This window comes from Harpegnathos saltator, unplaced genomic scaffold (assembly GCF_003227715.2).
Source record: "Harpegnathos saltator strain DR-91 unplaced genomic scaffold, Hsal_v8.6 scaffold364, whole genome shotgun sequence".
NCBI classification, from domain to species: domain Eukaryota; kingdom Metazoa; phylum Arthropoda; class Insecta; order Hymenoptera; family Formicidae; genus Harpegnathos; species Harpegnathos saltator.
Genome location: NW_020230166.1, coordinates 121,355 through 133,442, shown reverse-complemented (window position 1 = coordinate 133,442; position 12,088 = coordinate 121,355). Strand labels below are relative to the sequence as shown.

General features: G+C 47.0%; 1 non-coding gene across 1 annotated transcript; it reads left to right on the top strand.

Moving 5' to 3' along the window:
- Positions 1-8,903: 8,903 nt before the first annotated feature.
- Positions 8,904-9,064, top strand: LOC112588988 (U2 spliceosomal RNA). Its single transcript, XR_003113160.1, has one exon. It is a non-coding gene; the product is annotated as a U2 spliceosomal RNA (small nuclear RNA).
- The last annotated feature ends 3,024 nt before the right edge of the window (positions 9,065-12,088 follow it).

The window sequence follows — 12,088 nt, the reverse complement described above, 5'->3', positions numbered from 1 at the left end:
AGTTATTACTATTAGTGATAAGAGCGCGCAGGTGTGACGGTCCCGCGTCCCCGAGCTTTGTGCCCCTGGACCTCCTGCGCCGACCATCAAGACCGGAAGCCAGAAGAAGAGGACGTCACCCCCAGGACAGCACCAGTGAATGCTCACCTTATTTATCGACTCCCGTTTCGCCTCAAAAGATTCTCGCTGCCGTTTTCGTTGTCCACAGGCCCGTAGGAATATCAAGCGAAAATATCATCGCTCCCGTGCTCGAAGCGTGACCGCGTGCGAGACAAAGCCGGCCTAGGTGCATGCAAAGACAGCGGGAGCGCGCGCGCGAGAGAGAGAGAGAGAGAGAGAAAGAACGCGAGAGTGAGACCGAGCATCTGTCCCGCGGATCGAAAACAAAGATCCGCGGAAGGATTCCCGTATTGGGAGAGAAAACGAGGAATGGGGAGAGAAGAGCCTCTAGACAAAACAAAGGAGAGACAAGGAAGAAAGGAGGAAAGCTGTTTTTGAGGAAATGAAAGAGCGGATTACCGTTTTCGCACTCTCTTATACCGCCAGTCTGCTGCTGACTATTACGGATAGTACCTTATCGCTTATCGCATGTCGCTGTGAAAGAGTTTCGTCTACCGTTAGCTAGATCGAAAGTTTTGTGCTCCACTTAAAGCTTAAAGCTTAAAGATTACCGTCGGTGGCTCTGTGGCGCCAGAGGGAGCGGAGGAAGGAGGTCGAAGGACTACGCCGCCGGGAGGTTCCCGACTGTGTAAGACCTGTTCTTCTCCTTCACGTCCACCTGTTTTTCTCTTTCGGTGTCCCGTGCGTCGGACCGTGTCTCGGACTATTTGTGAGCGCAGAGCAAGTCTCGAACTCGCGAGAGAACGCAGCGAAGTGTATCGTATCGAGGGGTCAGACGGTACCGATTCCCGTGATAATAAAAGTGAGATAATCCGAGCGCGCAGTGCTACTCTTGTATTTTCCCGATAACTTCCCGAACTTCCGACCGAACCACCCCCCCCGTCTACCGACTCAAAATCCCGTAGAGCTACCGGGTCCGTCGAACCCTCGCGTCGCGGCCGATCGTTACTTATTTCGTTTTCGTGTTGGTGATCGGTACAGCCCACTGCACCTGGCGCCCAACAACTTTGGTGCAAGTACGAGCGGCAGGGGCGCGTGGGCTGACGGCAATTTGCCGACGGCGAAAGGAAATCGCGTCGCAGTACACATATATGCCTTAAAAAATAATTTGAGTTTAAAATTTCTAAAAATAGCACAATATGTGTTGCGCTTCTACTTGGCGCCTTTTTTTTACCTTTTTGTTTAAAAAGGTAAATTTTATAGAAATTTTACTTGTAAAAGTTATGTATACGTCACATACATACACCATTAATATATAAATGTCATTAATTTATACTTGTAAATTATCTTCACCTAATTCGCGTATTACCTGCACGCACCACTTGCGTTATAAATTGTATCAAGTATACCTTAAAATTGAAGAGCAATCTCCCTGGACGACGCGTCAATAAGCACCGGTACTGATTTTCCGGTGGCACATCTCATCACATCGTCTGCTCAGCATCAGCTAATCGGCAATCAAATGACGTGCGTCATAACATACCGTGACGCATACCAACAGTATTCTCATATACAAGGTGTTATAAAAGTCCCAGAAGAGCAAAATAACTCGAAAAATGAGTCCTAGAAAAGATGCGAAGTACTGGGTTTTTATGATTTTTTCCTAGCTATCTGACGGTGACTTTGGATTTGACCTTGACAATGACCTTGAAGGTCGTTTCAAGGTCAGGTCAATTTTTTAAATAGGACCCCATACTTTTGATCCCAGAAATGAAAAGAGCAGAAAATTTTACGTTCGGATATGACATTGAACACAGAAGCTAAATTTGACCTCTGATGGTCACATAAAGGTCTAAGCTCGTTTTATGCTGAAAACGCGAATATCTTCGAAAATGTACCTGCTAGGGAGCAATGTTACGCATAAGAATAAGAATGTACAGGTCAACGAGAGACATTCAGCCGTGACCTTGCCCTTATTCTCAAGGTCATGAGTTAAGATTGTTATTAAGCTCAAACCGGACTTTTATAGGACTGAAAATCCATACTTTTGACCTAAAAGTGTCAAGATTGAAAAATTGTATGTTCGGATATGACGTTTTCAACCTTGACGTTGTTCTTAAGGTTATGTGTCAGTCATATCAAAATCAATTAATTTTTTAGGCTGGAAACACATACTTTTACCCCCCATAATGTGAAAAGTGAGATTTTACGTTACGTACGAGGTCACACTCCGATTTCGGTAATTCCTCAATATCGGGCGCTATTTTGGATCTGTCATCTTGTATTTGTAAAATCCAACGTCGGATTCAATTTCAGAAGCGACTTCAAAAACTCCTTAAATGAGATCCAATTTTTATTATTCTTAAATATCGGCCGCTATCTTGAATCGGCCATCTTGAATTTGCAAAATCCGACGTCGGATTCGGTTTTAGCGAGCTCAAAAATCCCAGGATCGGTATCCGAAAAATTTATTCGCCATTGATAAAGTGTATGCTTCAAGGTTTTTATTTGTCTCGATTCTATCAGTGTCAAGCAGATAATAAATTGTTTTTGAGTTTTCATCCATTTAACAAGTTTTGATGTCAATCTAGTCCGTTTTGAATTATTATCATATTATTATTAACGATTAATGGTACATTACTTATTATTTTTATTTAAATGTGTAGGAATATGTTAGCCTATTACTTAGTGATTAGGAGGAATACAGTCGTTTATTATCCTTATAGCTTTATTATGTACACTATTTACAATAACGTTCGCGGTATGCGAGTTGTGGCTGCGTTAGAGTCACCAAGATGGGCCCGTAGCGCGGGAATTCCGGCAAATGCTCCTGGTCGCTCGAGTCGCTCCAACGTTGTGTGGGTCCTATCGAAGCTCCTGGCGAGGTACCCCTATGCACTCGGGCCGGAGGAGTTGTTTGCGTAGCGACGTTCGCTACTTTGCGTCCCCACAGGCTAGGCGGTAAACTCCGTAGTCGAGGAGAAGTCTGCCGCCGCTCGAGACGCGGGTCTCCCGTCACCAAATAGTGTGCTGGTGGACGAGTAAGTGCTCGCTCGGGCAGGTCGATCGGTCCTAATTGCCAGGTACGGTGGCTGATCTCGCTGCGAGGTTCGGAGTAGTCCCCTCCTGGGCTGGTCGGCGTCTCCGCGTAGTCCGTGCGACGAGACGATCTGGCGACTGGCTTGGCGGATATGACGACTACCACTCGGGTTGCTGCTGCTGGCGCTCGGCCATCCGTGCGTGTTGCTGCGTCTGGGGCTCTGACGACCGCTGCTGCTAGACTGTCAAATGGGCTCTTATTCGCTCGCTGTGGCCCCGTTGTCTGAGCTCTCGGGAGGCGAGGTCCGACTAATGGCGGTGCAGCGACTGACCGGGGTGACCAGCCTGTAACAGTCTTGCGGAGCGGTGTGGTCGGCGGCAATAGCCGGGTACGTTTCCGCAGCATGTGCTCTCGCCAAAAATAGCTTGCTCTTCTCAAGAAGGCAATGCTAGCGTATTCACCAAAATTCCAAACGATCGTCTCGAGTATCTCTCGAGCGCTGGAAATGGAATGGTGATCCTGCTCGCCGTAGTGCTCCTTATATCGTTATCCTTGCTGATTATTGAAATCGCGAATCGTGTCTTCGTCCGACACGTTTCGTCTGCTCCTTGCGGCATGCGAGCTAATCACGCGCACTGTGCGTGCGACGTGGTAGACTTTCGTGCCGTAGCACGTGCCGGGCCGCGCGTTATCACGCGCGTCTGCTGTGCGTACCTCGCAGGGACGCAGCGTTTACTCTGCGGCTCAGGGCTGCGTGGCGGTACGCCACAAAAGGTAAAGAAACCGAATTCTTTATATCAAATTATTGCAAATTTTTTGTTTGCAATTCCAAATGGCTTCTCTTACAGAGCATGAAAGAGTTTCGCCATTGATGATGAGAGGATGGGGAGGATAGACAAAGGACATACAGTGAAGTGAGATTGCTGTTCAATGAAAACTTTCGCAATGAAGGCGAAGGTATTTCAATATCGCCTGTAACTCGTACCATCAGACGATTTGTAGAAACTGGGAGTAATAAAAATCACCAAAAATCTGAGAGGCCAAGATCCCAAACGACAGAAGAGCGACAATTTGAAGTAGTCCAATCATTTATTGAAAATCCCAGATTGTCAATTAGAAAAGCATCTCAACAGCTTCAAATGAGTGTGTTATCAATTTCCAAAAATCTAAAAATCATTAAGTTCCACCCCTACAAAATTCATCTCCACCATGAGTTGAATGAGGATGATTTTGACCGCAGGGTGCGATTTTCAGAAGTTATGATGCAAAGAATTGATCAACAACCGAACTTTTTGCATAATATCGTTTTTTCAGACGAAGCATCTTTCGAAATTAAGGTAAGGTAAACCGTCATAATTTTTTATATTGAGACAACGAAAATCCTCATTGGATGCTTGAAGCACATACGCAGCGACTTCAAAAATTGAATGTTTGGACAGGTCTTTATGATAATCAAATGGTTGGGCCTCTTTTATGGGCCTTTCTTAATGGGAATTGGAACTCAGAAACCTATCTGCAGCTTCTAACAGTCCAAATTGTTCCATCAATACAGGAGATTGTTGGTGATAATTTTGATGACGTTTGGTTCCAGCAAGATAGGGCACCGCCACATTATGGACGCATTGTTCGGAACTATTTAAACGATACTTTCCCTAATCGATGAATAGGTAGAAGAGGAACAATCGAATGACCACCGAGATCGCCCTATATTGTACCACTTGATTTCTTTCTTTGGGGCTACATAAAAAATAAAGTTTATTTCACTAAACCTCGCACCCTGGAAGAGCTTCAACAACGGATCATAGATGAATGTGCTGCAGTACCTCCAGAAATGATAAGGAATACGACTGACAATTTGTACGACCGCTTAGCACACTGTCAAACGGTCAATGGGGAATATTTTGAACATCTCTTATAATCTCAGGCCGAGTTACAAGATGCTTTGTCTTCGGTGGCCGGGACTAACTGAACCTTGCCTTCAGTGGTCGGGTTTGAGACACCTTGTCTTAAGTGACCGGGTTTGAGACACCTTGTCTTCAGTGGTCGGGTTTGAGATACCTTGCCTTCAGTTGTCGGGTTCTGAGACGCTTTACTTTCAGTAGACTTCACGATCAGTGAAGTAACGTAAAACCCATAATTTTGAGAACAAGGTCAAGGTTGAAAACGTCATATCCGAACGTAAAATTTTTCAATCTTGACACTTTTAGGTCAAAAGCATGAATTTTCAGTCCTATGAAAGTCCGGTTTGAGCTTAATAACAATCTTAACTCAGGACCTTGAGAATAAGGGCAAGGTTACGGCTGAATGTCCCTCGTTGACCTGTACATTCTTATTCTTATGCGTAACATTGCTCCCTAGCAGGTACATTTTCGAAGATATTCGCGTTTTCAGCCTAAAACAAGCTTAGACCTATATGTGACCTTCAGAGGTCAAATTTGGCCTCTGTGTTCAATGTCATATCCGAACGTAAAATTTTCCGCTCATTTCATTTCTGGGATCAAAAGTATGGGGTCCTATTTAAAAAATTGACCTGACCTTGAAATGATCTTCAAGGTCATTGTCAAGGTCAAATCCAAAGTTACCGTCAGATAGCCAGGAAAGAATCATATAAACCCAGTACTTCGCATTTTTTCTAGGACTCATATTTTTCGAGTTATTTTGCTCTACCGGGACTTTTATAACACCCTGTATATGAGAATACTGTTGGTATGCGTCACGGTATGTTATGACGCACGTCATTTGATTGCCGATCAGCTGATGCTGAGCAGACGATGTGATGAGATGTGCCACCGGAAAATCAATACCGGTGCTTAATGACGCGTCGTCCAGGGAGATTGCTCTTCAATTTTAAGGTATACTTGATACAATTTATAACGCAAGTGGTGCGTACAGGTAATACGCGAATTAGGTGAAGATAATTTACAAGTATAAATTAATGACATTTATATATTAATAGTGTATGTATGTGACGTATACATAATTTTTACAAGTAAAATTTCTATAAAACTTACCTTTTTAAACAAAAAGGTAAAAAAAGGCGCCGAGTACAAGCGCAACACATATTGTGCTATTTTTAGAAATTTTAAACTCAAATTATTTTTTTAAGGCATATATGTGTACTGCGACGCGATTTCCTTTCGCCGTCGGCAAATTGCCGTCGGCCCACGCGTCCCGGCCGCTCGTACTCGTACCAAAGTTGTTGGGCGCCAAGTGCAGCGGGCTGCACCGATCACCAACATGAAAACGAAATAAGTAACGATCGGCCGCGACGCAAGGGTTCGACGGACCCGGTAGCTCTACGGGATTTTAAGTCGGTAGACGGGGGGGGTGGTTCGGTCGGAAATTCGGGAAGTTATCGGGAAAATACAAGAGTAGCACTGCGCGCTCGGATTATCTCACTTTTATTATCACGGGAATCGGTACCGTCTGACCCGCCGATACGATACACTTCGCTGCGTTCTCTCGCGAGTTCGAGACTTGCTCTGCGCTCACAGATAGTCCGAGACACGGTCCGACGCACGGGACACCGAAAGAGAAAAACAGGTGGACGGTCTTACACAGTCGGGAACCTCCCGGCGGCGTAGTCCTTCGACCTCCTTCCTCCGCTCCCTCTGGCGCCACACAGCCACCGACGGTAATCTTTAAGCGAGTGGAGCACAAAACTTTCGATCTAGCTAACGGTAGACGAAACTCTTTCACAGCGACATGCGATAAGCGATAAGGTACTATCCGTAATAGTCAGCAGCAGACTGGCGGTATAAGAGAGTGCGAAAACGGTAATCCGCTCTTTCATTTCCTCAAAAACAGCTTTCCTCCTTTCTTCCTTGTCTCTCCTTTGTTTTGTCTAGAGGCTCTTCTCTCCCCATTCCTCGTTTTCTCTCCCAATACGGGAATCCTTCCGCGGATCTTTGTTTTCGATCCGCGGGACAGATGCTCGGTCTCACTCTCGCGTCTTTCTCTCTCTCTCTCTCTCTCTCTCGCGCGCGCGCTCCCGCTGTCTTTGCATGCACCTAGGCCGGCTTTGTCTCGCACGCGGTCACGCTTCGAGCACGGGAGCGATGATATTTTCGCTTGATATTCCTACGGGCCTGTGGACAACGAAAACGGCAGCGAGAATCTTTTGAGGCGAAACGGGAGTCGATAATAAGAAAGATAAGGGGGAGCATTCACCTGAGGTGGCTGTCCTGGCGAAGGGTGACGTCCTCTTCTTCCTTCTGGCTCCTCCGGTCTTGATGGTCGGCGCAGGAGGTCCAGGGGCACAAAGCTCGGGGACGCGGGACCGTCACACCTGCGCGCTCTTATCACTAATAGTAATAACTAATTGCCATTTCGGGGGAGGGTCCTTCGTAATTCGCACAACCATTAGGGCCTCCTCCCCCATGCCTCGCGGCTGCCACGTCACAGTACATAACATAAGTTTCTACAAGTAAAATTTATAACTATAATAAAACTCTACAACACTATTCTACTGTACAAAAGAAGTGATATATTAGAACAGTAGCGCCAACTGAGAAACCTAACATATATATATATATATGATCATTGTATACTTAATATTTTTAAAAATCTCAAATTCAAATTATTTCCTCTTTTAAGATATATGTTATGTACATAACATAAGTTTTTACAAATAAAACTTATCAAATTATTTTTCTTTCAAGATATATATGTACATAAGCTTTTAAAAGTAAAAATTATATAGTATTATAAAAATTTAACACGTTTATTAATAGTGTCCAATACTTTAAAAAATATCTTGTTAAAGGTTATTGTTATTCAAGAAAAACCTAGTTACAAAAGATGTCCATGACATAAATTTTTACAAGTAAAATTTATCATTATTTATTAGAACACTAAGTTATATGGTTATTTTACTTGTTATTATGACAAATTAATTATTATAACAATGCAATATAAAATATTTAATACAAATCATCTCGGCGCGGCTGCACCAAAAACTATATCGAAGATATATGTACATAAAAGTCAAATTAGATATCATTGACATTTCGTCAATGATATCTTATATTTAAATTATAATAAGAATAACATCTTTGAATAAAAAAATATCAAAATATGTAGAATATATACACATTAGATATCTATATTCTATAGTGAAGGTTTATAATTTAATATAATACTATATAAACTTAAACAAAACATTACACCGTATATGTATAGAGAGAATATATAAGTACATTTTATTATAATAAAAATGCTGTCATGTATGTATTAAATAAGTTTTAGTTCGATATAGTTTTTGGTGCAGCCGCGCCAAGATTATTTGTATGAAATACCTTTTATTGCATTGTTATAATAACTAATTCGTTATAATAACAAGTAAAATAACCATATAACCATATAACTCAGTGTTCTAATAAATAATAACAAATTTTACTTGCAAAAATTTATGCCATGGACATTTTTTGTAACTAGGTTTTTCTTGAATAACAATAACCTTTAACAAGATATTTTTTTTTAAATATTGGACACTATTAATAAACGTGTTATATTTTTATAACTCTATATAAGTTTTACTTTTAAAAGCTTATGCCGCACAGCACATGATCATTCGTATTTACTGTTTTCATACTGAATATACTATAGATATACATAATATACTGAGAATATCTCTACAATATTTTTTATAGTATATTATTTCCCGTATATTTTTAGAATATACGTAATTCATCAATAATATTTGGTCGATTTATCGTATATTTCGAGAATATACGAAATTCATTAATAATATTTAGTCTATTTGTCGAATATTCTCAGAATATACTACAATTATCAGCAATTAATCTCTATTTTATTGAAACGTCTCAATGAATCTAGTGTTACGCCAAAGGGAATTCAGAATATTAAACAGATTTTTGGGACCGGGAGGGTGCCCGGAGCTTGCTCCGCCCCCTCCGCGGGTCGACTGCGCATTGCAGTGTCGTGAAGTCTGGCCCAGCAAGCTATTAAAAGAACAATTCTAGCTTTACGGTCTCAAAAAACAGTTTATCCGGGCGCTTTTTTCTAAAAACTGTTACGTCATATACTTAAAGGCCTACCTTTGGGTACTTCAAAATTCCGAGTACTCCGTTATCCAGGGCTCGCGCGCGTTGCCTCCCTTGTTGACCGCATGTCCGTTAAAATTTGATCTTGGTTGAGGGAAGGCGATTGCCCCCGTGCGATTCCGTGCCTGCGAATTAATTGTGGTAATTATTGTGATAGAAAGTGAGAAGAAGTTCCTCGAGGATATTATACTTACCTGTGATACTTATCTGTTGCGCTGGTATATTGCCTGGAGGCAAGGAGTGGCGATATTTCTAGTTGATGCCCACAGGCGGCAGCGGAAAAGGCAGGAGAAATTAATAAAATAAATTGTGTTTGTATAGAAACCCGACCGGCGTGCAGTGGAGCTGTTAGAGAAATTCAGAGAGAATAGTCGCGAAAATTCTAAGTCTAGTGATTGGCGGCGTGTTGCTTGCGCACATTGCTCCGCTAATAGCCCGTCACTGGCAATAAAAAGTTGATTATTATTTGTCGCACACTGTTGGCGAGGCCTGTGGCGAGCACACATCCATTTTACAAAACACCTTTTATTGATAAAATTTCCCGCCACAGGCGATACAAAGAATTAAGAGAAGCGGCCGCGCGCCGAGCATAAGTCCCGTGGCAGGTGCAGCGCTTATTACTCGACAATTAAGCACACGATCACCGCGCACCTGTCACGGGTACACACTACACACTCCACTGCACACCACACGTAGGTCCCGCGGCGGTGCAACTATCACTTGTCACTTTTTTCGACGTTGCAAACCGCCCGCCGCGGGCCGCCGGTCGGGCCTGCCGAGCGCCGTCGGAGCGCCGCTCCTCACGCGCGGAATTGACACGCGGGCGAAAAATCGTGCGTCTTTTAATTCCGAGAGTGCATGTCGCGTGGCTGACCGTACCGGGGTTCAGCGTGTGCGTCCGTCGTCGCTGCCACCGTCGGCGCGCGCGCTCGCCCGTCGCGCGTATTGTCGCGTCCGCCGCTCGGCCTTGAGGTCGCGGATCGGGACGGGACTTGGCGTCCCGGGTGACGCGTGCCCTCCCCTACGCGGAACACCGGTCACCGATAGCGGCATTGCACCACCTGCTGCATCGGGGCCGTTGCGAAGCGGACGGGAGGTGCTCGCCGACGGGCGTCGGCCGTCCCGCTCCGTGACTTTCGAACGCTCGTTTCTCGCCTGGCCGTTCGCGGAACATCACCGCAGGCGGACACTCGGTCAGGGCGAAACCTCCCCCGCGAGGTTCATCGGTCGCGGTCACTCCGCGGTCGTTGGGCCGATCGGTGGATGTGGAGCATACGAGAGCCGTCTCGGTGCCCGCGACCGACGGGGCGAGAAACTTGTCGAAGCAATTTCTCGCTGTCCGGGTCGCGAACAGAAGCGGCACTCGGGTGGCGAGTGAAGCGACCTTTCCTCAAAGCGGTGCAACGGTCGTTTGGCGCGGATTGCACCCACACTCCGCGCACTCGTCGATTCTGCGGCGAGAAACCGTCGCAGACGACACTCGGTACGCGTGTGATCGCGACCTTGCGAGCAAGAATTTTGTTTTGCCTTGCGGCGGTTAATAGTTTAAATTTTATAAGCTAATTTTTCGCAAATTTTATCGGTATGTCAGTGTCGCCTGTCCAGGTGGTGATCCCGTTCCTGCTCCCGGACAGGGTAACCTGTCCGAGGTGCTTTGGGAAGCACATACCTGAACAAAGGGCGCGGGGATAATACGTCGACGGGCTGCATCTGGCAAAACACCAGAAGAAGTGCCACCCCGACGACTTCGTCACGTACAGGTGTTCCGCCTGCAGGTTCTTGGGTACCGGTGCGTATCCCTTAAAGAAAGCTAAATTGCACTACGAGACCCTGCACGGAACGGAGTCGCCGGAGGTGGCACCGCGGGATGCGGCCCGTCGGCGTTCCCCGCGCCTGACACCGACGCCGTCACCGACATCGTCTCGCGGGCGGGCGCGTCGTCGGCGGCGTCGACGTCGCGGGCCGGGAGAGCGGAGGCGCGCGGGGCGGTGACGCGCGGGGAGTCGTCGCTCGTCTCGGATGGCGTGCGACGCGCAACGCGGAGCGCGGCAACGCGCGGACACCCGTCCACGGGTAAGACGGGAGGCGCCGCTACGAGGAAGCAGCGCGCGACGCCGCCACCGTCGGCACACACACGCACCACCAACACACGCACCACCAGAACACGAGCAGCACCCAGGAGGCTGTCGGCTGCGGCCACACCATCGCCGCTCGTATCTACACCTCTACGCGCGCAGCCGGCGGCCGTGGTGCTGCTCTCGTCGTCGTCGTCAGAGGAGACACCACCACTACCACTATCGCACACACCAACCACCTACGCGGAGGCCGTCGCGGCGACACCGTGGGCGAGGATAACGGCGACGCGGACATCCTCTTCGTCGGCGGAAGCCCGCGGTGCACGTACGACGGCCATTTTGGATCGACCGGAGCGGCCGGCCATGGAGCAACAGAACACTAGATGCGAGATCCCTAGCACGGCTGTGGTCACGCCGCCATTGGCCGCGGCGTCTGGGAAAGAGGGCGCCACCTCCCGGGTCGGCAAGCTGCGCGAATTCTGGGAGTTCTCGCCGGAGCAACGTCCGCCGGTGGCCGAAATCGGTCACACGGCGGCGAATTGGAGGACTCCCAGGCGCAGCTCCGCGGAGGCGACCCGGCGAGCGTGCAACGCCGAGACGACCGTCGCACCAGCGAGAAATTCACCATCCTCGTCGGGCGGCGGTTCGTTCTCGAGCGCAAGGTCCCTCGGGGGGACTCCGCCGACTACCTGCGGAGCATCCAGGCGCCGCCGGGCCGGGGGGCCTAGCCGGCATTCAAGCGCCGTTCACGCCCGCGTCAAGGACGGTGGCGACCCCCACCACCGTCACCACCACGGTCTCTATGGCGGGGAGCCCGATTATGTCGACCGGGCTCCTGGGCGCGAGTG